General features: G+C 45.9%; 1 long non-coding RNA gene across 1 annotated transcript; it reads left to right on the top strand.

The window, feature by feature from the left end:
* The first annotated feature begins 1187 nt into the window (after nt 1–1187).
* Nucleotides 1188–6167, top strand: LOC129059769 (uncharacterized). The gene is made up of 2 exons (XR_008525855.1): nt 1188–5085; nt 5734–6167. It is a non-coding gene; the product is annotated as an uncharacterized LOC129059769 (long non-coding RNA).
* Nucleotides 6168–10803: the final 4636 nt, after the last annotated feature.

Below are 10803 nucleotides of genomic sequence, written 5' to 3'. Positions count from 1 at the left end.
AGCTAATGCATGCGGGGCTTAATACCTAGGTGGTGGGTTGACAGGTTCAGCAAACCACCATGGCACACGTTTACCTATATAACAAACCTGCACATCCTGCACATGTATCCCAGAACTTAAAATAAAATTAAATTAAAAAGTAACTATCAGAATAATTTGCTAAGAGTTGAAAGTACCCAGGAGAATTGGGTAGGGAGGGGGCAAGAGATTGCTCTTTTCCTTGGTTTTTGCCTTGTAACAAATCTTTAATACTAGTTGATCCCCCACCAAAACACACAAATTAAAAACGCATGTTTTACCTTGAAACACATTTTAGAAATTTTGCCCTGTATTCAGTACCCAACTCTTGCTCAGATTTGAAGAAGGCAAGCTTTACCCAATATATGCCCCATGAAGATCATCGGTCCCTTTGTATCTCTGATATGTAGGCAAGCTATTCACACTCTAAGTGTGTAACTGAAATATATCATCAATAATAAAAATGATCAGTTACATACTGGGAATTCTTTAGTGTCATTGATAGCAGAAAGTGCAATTCTGTCTGCTAATTTCTGAGAAAAGGGAGTTGGTGCTTGATTTCAGACAGGATGAAAGAGAGTTTTGGCTTGTCTAATGTTTGTGAATCTTTTTCTTTCTTTATTTTTTTAAAAATTAAATAGAGAAGACAGTCTCACTACACTGCCCAGGCTGGTCTTAAACTCCTGGACGCAAGCAGTCCACCTGCCTCGGTCTCCCAGAGTGTTGTGATTATAGGCATGAGCCTGTAATTTTTGTGCATCTTGAGGTAAACCCTGCTGAACTCTTTACCTAACACAACGATGCTTGATCCACACCACATTCAGAATGCACAGGGGATAGGTTGGTCCCTTAACATTGTGTGTGACACAGACACAGCACACTTTCAGTTCTTTAAGCCAAATCTCGGCTAAACTTGATTGTTTTTTTATTTTTATTTTTATTTTTTTGAGATGGAGTCTCACACTGTCACCCAGGCTGGAGTGCAGTAGTGCGATCTTGGCTCACCGCAACCTCCACTTCCCTGGATCAAACAATTCTCGTGCCTCAGCCTCCTGAGTAGCTGGGCCCACAGGTGCGCACCATCACGCCTGGAGAATTTTTCTATTTTTAGTAGAGACGGAGTTTCACCATGCTGGCCAGGCTGGTCTTGAACTCCTGACCTCAAATGATCTGCCCGCTTCGGCCTCCCAAAGTGCTGGGATTACAGGCGTGAGCCACCACCCCTGGCCTAAACTTGATTCTAATTGGCGGGTTTTAAAAAAACACAGACACTCTATAATGTAAACAATCTTAAATCATATTTCAATACTGATTTATACTCCCAGATACTTCCAAAAGGACTTTGAGGTAGCATACGGTAAAATAATAATAACGAAAATCAGTAAAAGTAGTGGTTTTATTCATAATTGCCCCAAATCAGAAGCAACCAAGATGTTTTTCAGTAAGTGGATGAATAAACAGACGGTGGCACCTGCAGACAATGGAGTATTATTCAGTGATAAAAAGAAATGAGGCTGGGCACGGTGGCTCACACCTGTAATTCCAGCACTTTGGGAGGCCGAGGTGGGCAGATCACTTGAGCCCAGGAGTTCGAAACCAGCCTGGGCAACATAGTGAGACCCCTGTCTCTACAAAAAAATAAAAATAAACAAAGTTAGCCAGGCATGGTGTTGCATGCCTATGGTCCCAGCTACTGGGACCTGTTTCTGTTTTCAAAAAAAAACTAAAAAAAAAGAAAAAAAAGAAAAGAAATGAGCTATCAAGCCACAAAAAACCGTGGAGGAAGCCGAAACATATTGCTAGGTGAATGAGCCAGTCTGAAAAGGCTATACCCTCCATGATTTCAACTACATGACACTCTGGAAAAAGCAAAATGATAGAGACAGCAAAAAAGATTGGTGGTTGCCAGGGATTGGGGAGTGAGGGAGAGGAGAGAGATGACCAAATGGAGCACAGGAGTTTCAGGGCAGTGAAAATATTATTTGGTACAACACTATAATGGTGGATCCATGTCATTATACATTTATCAAACCCATAGAATGTGTAATACAATGAGAGAATCCTTATGCAAATGATGGGCTTAGTTGCAAGGAATCGGTATAGGCTCAGCAAAAGTAACGAGTGTACACCCTCATTTAAGATGAAAGTGGGTGCGGTGGCTCATGCCTGTAATCCCAGCACTTTGGGAGGCTGAGGTTGGTGGATCACTTGAGGTGAGGAGTTGGAGACCAGCCTGGCCAACATGGTGAAACCCCCTCTCTACTAAAAATACAAAAATTAGCCAGGTTTGATGGTATGCACCTGTAGTCCCAGCTACCTGGGAGACCGAGGCAGGAGAATTGCTTGAACCCAGGAGGCAGAGGTTGCGGTGAGCTGAGGTCATGCCACTGCACTCCAACCTAGATGACAGAGTGAGACTCTGTCAAAAAAAAAAAAAAAAGATGTTAATAGCAGGAGAAAGTGTCTACAGGGAGAGGAAGGGCACATGGGAGCTCTGTGTTTTCTGTTCCATGTTCCTGTAAACCTAAAACTGCTCAACCAAATGAAAAGATCCATTTAAAAAATCAGTACCTTCGTAAAATCGAAAAAAACATTAAAATAAGAATGAAGTGACAAGTGCAATTTAAGTCACGAACTTGTTAGGTGAAAGTACTGCGGTGAAAACAGACCTTTATTCTGAATTCTCTGAGGAGCTGATCAAAGGAGGGATGAGTTACATAGGGCACATTGTCTACGGAAATGAAATAGATCTGTTTTTCAGGAGAGACAGGCCAACTCTGAGATGAATTTGTCCCCCAGTTTGTTGTTGTTGTTTGTTTTAGAGACAGGATCTCTTTCCGTCACCCAGACTGGAGTGCAGTGGCACAATCTCCTCTCACTGCAACCTCTGCCTCCCAGGCTCAAGCGATCTTTCCACCTCACAAGCCTGAGTAGCACCCACTACCACGCCCAGCTAATTTTTGTATTTTTTTGTAGGGATGGGGTTTCACCATGTTGCCCAGGCTGGTTTTGAACTCCTGAGCTCAAGCGATCCATCCTCCTGCCTTGGCCTCCTAAAGGGCTGGGATTATAGGTGTGAGCCACTGCGTTTGGCTAGTTTTTATTCCTAAGGGAGAAATAGCATAATGGGTGATGAGCCTGACTGGGCTGTCTGTCACTAGAAGTTCTACACATTACCATTTCGTATCAATCCAGGTTTTAAAAACCCAAGAAGGCCTGATGCTACATTGTAGCTCATCAGGATGGGTCTGTGCGGTACACAGATTGGAGGACGCAGATATCTTTCTTCAGGATCAGTGCTTATGGTTTCATTTTAGGAATATCTATTTGCCCCTCAACTTTAAAGTTGAGTGAGGGCTGGGCCAGATGTGTTTTGTCTGCTTCTATACTCCTGACTTGTTCATTTTTCCTTTAAAGGGCTGCTTTCAGATTAGGCGTGGTGGCTTATGCCTGTAATCCCAGCATTTTGGGAGGCCAAGGAAGGTGGATCACTTGAGGTCAAGTGTTCGAGACCAGACTGGCCAACATGGTGAGACCCCGTTTCTACTGAAAATACAAAAAAATTAGCCAGGCATGGTGGCATGTGCCTTTAACCCCAGCTACTCGGGAGGCTGAGGCAGGACAATCACTTGAACTCGGAAGGTGGAGGTTGCAGTGAGCCGAGATCACCCCACTGCACTCCAGCCTGGGCGACAGAGCAAGACTCCATCTCGAAAAAAAAAGGGGCTGCTTTCAAAAATCACTGCATAAGTAGTGTGCTTATTGTGATAAGATTTTAGAACTTTAAGATATAATCATCTTGTTCTTTTTCTTACATTAGCAAAGGAAACCATGAAACCACACGTTAGAATTGAGGGGACCTTGAAGGTCAGGGAGTCTCTTTTTTACAGTTGAAGAGGCTGCGACAAATGTCAACGGTTTGCTCATGGGCACATGGCTAGTAAACACCGGAGCTGGCTCTAGGACTCACACTGATGTCAGTTAATTGATATACCTGACCCCACTACTAGCACACAATTACTGCCCTGGGTCAGGCTGAATCAGGGGCATGGATCATCATGTTGGGGACACTACCCCACAGAAGGAGATGACATGGCTGTCCTCAAACCGGGAGCCCAATTGTGTCTGGAATTGGTTCCTTCCGGTCAGTTCTTGGTCTTGCTGACTTCAACAGTGAAGCCGCGGACCCTCACGGTGAGTGGTACAGTTCTTAAAGATGTTGTGTCTGGAGTTTGTTCCTTCAGATGTTGAGATGTGTTTGGAGTTTCTTCCTTCTGGCAGGTTCATGGTCTCGCTGACTTCAGGAGTGAAGCCACAGACCTTCGCAGTGAGTGTTACAACTCTTAAAGTTGGTGTGTGTGGAGTTGCCTGTTCCTCCTGGTGGATTCGTGGTCTCGCTGGCTTCAGGACTGAAGCTGCAGACCTTCACGGTGACTGTTAATCTCATAAAGGTAGTGCGAACCCAAAGACTGAGCAGCAGCAAAATTTATTGCTAAGAACAAAAGAACAAAGCTTCCACAGGTAGAAGACGACAGGAGGAGGTTGTCGCTGCTGGCTCGGGTGGCCAGATTTTATTCCCTTATTTGGCCCCACCACATCCTGCTGATTGGTCCACTTTTCAGAGCACTGATTGTTCCATTTTACAGAGTGCTGATTGGTCCGTTTTTACAGAGTGCTGATAGGTGCGTTTACAAAGCTTTAGCCAGACACAGAGCGCTGATTGGTGTGTTTACAATCCTTTAGCTAGACAGAAAAGTTCTCCAAGTCCCCCCACCTGACCCAGAAGCCCAACTGGATTCACCTCTCACAGTGGCCCTCCTGCTCACACAACCTGCCTACCTCTTGGGAAGACACCTCCTGTTTGGACTTGCTGGTTTTTGTGCAGTCACGCAGAAAGCCCCATTTCACATGACGCTAGCTGAACTAGAAGCAGAGAGACATGTGCAACATTATACATCTTTTATAGCTAAAAGGACCAGGAAATTCTGATCCCCTGACCCTCTCAACACCCTCTCCCCGCCACCCAAAACAACCACCAGGAAAGTGTTCTGCACTTCAGTGGAAAAGGTAAATCTTGTAACACTTGGCCTTGGCCTAAGTGCTGGGTGTCCAGAGCGGATAGAGGCCCATGGCGATAGTTGTGCCAGCAGATTCCTGCTGCTAAGACCCCGGCCTTTGCGCTCTGTGGCCTGGGCTGATGGGTGGGTGGGTGCCTTTATTTGCCTGGTTGAGGAGTGCGCTCACTGGGGGCCATTTGGTTTGAAACATTTTTTGCAACTAAGGGGTGGTAAAGATGACGCTAGTTTAGCTGATTTTAAGGCTAATCAATCAGCCTTCTTTGTTTCTTTTTCTTTCTTTTTTTTTTTTTTTTAGACAGAGTCTCACACAATTGCCTGGGCTGGAGTGCAGTGGTGCGATCATGGCTCACTGCAGCATCAACCTCCTGGGCTCAAGCAATTCTCCTGCCTCAGCCTCCCGAGTAGCTGGGACTATAGGTGCCCAACACTATTGCCCGGCTAATTTTTTTTGTATTTTTTGTGAAGACAGGGTTTTGCCATGTTGCTCAGGCTGGTCTCAAACTCCTGGGCCCAAGTGATCCTCCTGCCTCGTCTCCCAAAGTGCCAGATTTACAGGTGTAAGCCACCGCGCCCAGCCAAATCAGCCTTCTAAAGAGCTTAATTTTCCATCACTGACTTTGTGCTCTTTTACACAAAGGTTGCAGACTCCGATGCTGAAACCCCTTTCTGACTGGTAGCTCTAGAGTAAACAAACGCCTGGACTTTCTTCATCCCCTGAAGACAAAGAACTTGTTCATGAGCTTTTCTCCAGGCAGCTCGCGGTCTGAGCTGTCAGGAATGACGGATGAGCAGCTGCTTTTGCCGGCGCCTCCGCGGCAGCTAAGGTAGCGCTCACAGGACTGTCTACATCATAGACTCAGTGTTCAGGTGTTCAGGGAGTTATTACTGCAGCAACTCACTCTATCTTAAGGCAGACAGCCCCGGGCAAAGCGCAGCGGATAAACACAAATGACATCTTATGAAACCTAAGTTCATGTGAAATCCTAGATAATTCTGTTGTCAGAAGTGAAAATATATATTGCATTTTTCTCTAAAAATAAAAATGAATGTGATGATCTTTTTGCTCTTTGAGATCTAGATTTCGAAAATCTTTTCTTAGATGAAGAAGGAAGCCATTTCTTTGTACTATATCTTGGAAGAAGATTTTTTTAAAAGGAAAGCTGTAGGCTATATATACGGTCAGAAATTTGAAAAGATACATATATATTTATTGAAAACTAGAAATGTTTTTGAAATAATAATAAGTTTAAAAAAGGAGAACAGAGTAAAAAGTGGAAAAGCAGTTAATTACATAATACAATACATATTAGAAAGGAGGAAACCACTCCGTTTTTCTGATCCTAATCCTAGGAAAAAATTTCCTTGGAGAAATCTGCATCTTAGGCAGCTCTGGGAAGAATCCAAGGGCCCTCACTCCATCTTTAAAGAGCCCACCCTGGCATACCCCAGAGGAATTTGCTATGTTTGGGAAGTTTAAAAAGTGTTTAAGACAATGCGAATTTTGCAATGGGATTTACACATAATTAACTCATGAGTCGCTTCTTTTGTATTCCACTCTATGTCTGCTTTGTGGTTCCTGGAAGTCCCTGAAGAACCGGAGCTGAAGGTACAGGGCACACGTTTGCCCAATCCCAGGCTGGAACAATTGGTTTCAGTCCCCGCCTCTCTTGGAATGTGGTTTGGAGGTGGAGGAAGGGGAGGAGGGAGGAGGCAGGAGGCCGGTGGAGCACAGCAGAGCAAAGCAACTTCCTTCTCCAAGGGCTGGGGAGCCACGGAGTGCTCCTCTTTTTGGTCATCTCCTTTTTTGTTTTTGTTTTTGAGACAGGGTCTCGCCCTGTTGCCCAGGCTGGAGTGCTGTGGTACAATCACAGCACACTGTAGCCTCAACCTCCTGGGCTCAGGCCATTCTCTCACCTTAGCCTCCCCAGTAGCTGGGACCACAGGTATGTGCCACAGCACCTGGCTAATTTTCTTTGTCACTCCTACTTGCGTCCCTGCTGCCTTCAGAGTGGCCGCCTCTCCTTGCCTTTCTCTTGGTTTGCCTTACAGCCTCAGTTTCCCCCAGCCCCAATCCTTTATGCCCAGGCCTTTAAACCACCACAGTTAATGCAGACTTACTTTGTTTTAAACACTGAGGGTTGAATAATGGAGGAATCTTGTTTGGAGGAGAGGCTTCTCTCTAGTGGAGGGAGCTTCCCTCTGTTCTCCCAGCTCCAGGATGCCTTTCTACCAGTCCTGTGCTGTTCTCAGATTAACCGAGCAGCCTCTGGTTGGATGACTGGGTTAGGAATCCCCAATTTATTGGCAAGGTGGTGATTGGTTGACACACATTCTTGGCCAGGCGCAGTGGCTCATGCCTGTAATCCTAGCACTTTGGGAGGCTGAGGTGGGTGGATCACTTGAGGCCAGGAGTTCGAGACCAGCCTGGCCAACGTGGCAAAACCCCCTCTCTACTAAAAATACAAAAATTAGATGTGCGTGGTGGCAGGCGCCTGTAATCCCAGCTACTCCGGAGGCTGAGGCAGGAGAATCACTTGAACCCGGGAGGCGGAGGTTGCAGTGAGCCGAGATCTCGCCACTGCACTCCAGCCTGGACGACAGAGCAAGACTCCATCTCAGAAAAAAACAAAAAACAAAAAACACACACCCACAAATTCTGGGTATAGTTGGTGTGGTACTGTGGGAAATAGATAGTTGGTCTCTATTTGTGTTCCTAGCACAAGCTCCTAAAGTTCTTGAAATTGTCAGCTTGATAAGAGTGTTTTTTGTGTGCTAATGAGATGACTGATGGCTGGGGGCCCCCACATAGCTTCAGGATGGGGACCAAGGCAGGATTAGAGGGTTAGAGCTTTCACTGCTCCCTCCACCACTGGGCCAATCACCAATGGCCAATGATTTGAGCAGTCATGCCTGTGTAATGAACCTGCATAAAAATCCTAAAGCTTCTGGGCTGGTGAACAGGTGGCGGTGCTGGGAGGGGAGCTCTGAGACCCCCTCCCCACACCTTCCTCTATGCGTCTCTTCCATTTGGCTGTGCCTGTGTTGAATCCTTAGTGATGAACCAGTAACGCTAAGTAAACGGCTTTCTCTTTCTGTGAGACATTCTAATGAATCATTGAACCTGAGCAGAGGTTTATGGGAGCCCCCAATTTCTAGTCAGTCGGTCAGAAGTACAGGTGGCCTGGGACTTTCGACTGGTGTCTGGACTGAGGGTGGTCTCGTAGGACCGAGCCCCTCACCTGTGAAGTCTGCTGCTAACCCTGGGAAGTTAGTGTCAGGACTGAGCTGCAAAGTTGGAGACGCAGTTGGTACGTGGGAAAATAAACCACACTTTGCTGTCAGAGGCAGTGTGAGTAAAAACAGTTCAGTTGGCAATTGTATTCTTGTATTTCTTCTGTTTTAATAATTTATCATTAGTTTCATGTGATAAAACAAATGATAAATTATTTGTAATTTATTATATGTAATTAATTATTACTCAGTTAATAATGTGAATCCATCTAGAAAAAGAGTTTCTGGGCTGGGTGTGGTGGCTCATGCCTGTAATCCCAGCATTTTGGAAGGCTGAGACAGGAGGATAACTTGAGTCCAGGAGTTCAAGACCTGCCTGGGCAACATAGTGAGACCCTGTATCTGAAAAAAAAAAAAAAAAAAAAGAAGAGGAAGAAGAGGAAGAAGACAAAGAAGAGGAAGAAGACAAAGAAGAAGGAGGAGGAGGAAGAAGAAGACGAAGAAGAAGAAGGAGGAGGAAGAGGAAGAAGAAGATGGAAGAGGAGGAGGAGGAAGAAGAAGGAGAAGAAGAAGGAGGAGGAAGAGGAAGAAGAAGATGGAAGAGGAGGAGGAGGAAGAAGAAGATGGAAGAGGAGGAGGAGGAAGAAGAAGGAGAAGAAGAAGGAGGAGGAAGAGGAAGAAGAAGATGGAAGAGGAGGAGGAGGAAGAAGAAGGAGAAGAAGAAGGAGAAGGAGGAGGAAGAGGAAGAGGAGGAGGAAGAAGAAGGAGGAGGAGGAGAAGAAGGAGAAAGAAGAAAGAAGGAAGAAGAAAAGGAGGAGAAGGTGGAGGAGAAGGAGGAGAAGGAGAAGGAGAAGAAAGAGAAGGAGAAGGAGAAGAAGAAGGAGTTTCTGAATGTACGTTGACCAGACCCTGGGACGTATGAGTTCTCACCAAGACACTCTACATGAGACCCGGCCTGCACCAGCCAAGCAGACTGCCCGGTTCTTCGTCATGTTGGTGTGAATACAAGGCTCGGGATACTTAAGGAACTTGCTCCAAATCACGTAGGAAATGGTAGCACTGAGATGAAAACCCAGGTCCCTGATTCCTTATGTGTGTTCTTGGCACATACTGCTGCTCAGAAGAACACTGGACCAGAGGAAAGCCTGGGCTTTTTGGGAGATAAGAATTTTCCAGTGATGCTTGTATCATTACCTGTGCCATACAAATTATAGACTGGTATTTTCAACCCTAAAAACACCCTCCCCTGACTCTACATCCTCCTGGGCCTAGAGAGTGAGGACCTTCCAGAGAAGCTCCTGGGGCAACAGTGATGGAAGTTGTCTGTGGGATGGGCTTGAGAACAGCCTTACAGAAATCGGCACACCCAGTGTGGTTGGTGAGAAATGGACATGTGGCCCCAACACCCCTAGAGGAACGCCCAAGTGACTTCAAGGGCTAGGGACCCGAAAAAGCCTCAGATTTGGTCAGCGAGGACAAAGAGCTTAACATTTGACAACTGGAGGCCCCAGTGGATTCTTGGACATCATCACAGGGGCCACCGAGGTGGAGGGCCATGCTTTGGACCTGGTGGGACAGGTCAATCTTAGCAGAGGACAGAGGATTTTGGACCACTGTGTGCATCTCTGTCCAAGATGCCAAATCCACCTCCCCGAATCCAGATTCCACCCAGGATAAGGAAAGAAAGAGCAGGTAAGAGGGGAAAACCCCAAAGTGACCAGAGGCCCTGGTTACACAAAATTAGTGGAATGTAAACCAGTTGTCCAACTGACTGATTCTATAAGGTTTTCTGTTCCCAAAGGATAATGGCAACAGAGTAATGAGTCCAATTATAAAGAAATAGACTACTGTGTCAGCCAGGGTTCTCCAGAGAGACAGAACCAAGAGGATATATTTACTAGGAGATGTCTTTTGAGGAATTGGCTTATGTGATTGTAGGGGCTGCATGGTCTGAAATCTGTGGGACAGGCCAGCAGGCTGGAAACTGAGGTAGGAGTTGATGCTGGGGGGTTTTTGTTTTGTTTGTTTAGTTTTGGTTTTGGTTTGGGGATTTTTGGAGACTGGGTCTCACTCCTGTCACCCAGGCTAGAGTGCAGTGGGAGCAATCACAGCTCACTGCAGCCTTGACTTCCTGGGCTCAGGTGATTCTCCCACCTCAGCCTCCCAAGTAGCTGGGATTACAGGTGTGAGCCACCATGCTCGGCTATTTTTGTTTGTATTTTTAGTAGAGACGGACTTTTTCCATATTGCCCAGGCTGGTCTCAAAACTTCCAAGCTCAAGCAATCTTCTCTCCTTGGCCTCCCAAAGTGCAGGGATTACAGGCATGAGCCACTGTGCCTGTCCCATTTGTTTTGGGTTTTTAATTGTGGTCTTAGTCCATCCAGACTGCTATAATAAAATACCATAAACTGCGAGGCTTATCAACAATGGAAATTTATTTCTTTCAGTTCTGGAGGCTGAGAACTCTAAGGGCAA

This window comes from Pongo abelii, chromosome 1, assembly GCF_028885655.2.
Source record: "Pongo abelii isolate AG06213 chromosome 1, NHGRI_mPonAbe1-v2.0_pri, whole genome shotgun sequence".
Taxonomy (NCBI): Eukaryota; Metazoa; Chordata; class Mammalia; order Primates; family Hominidae; genus Pongo; species Pongo abelii.
This window is presented reverse-complemented; position numbering and strand designations above follow the sequence as displayed.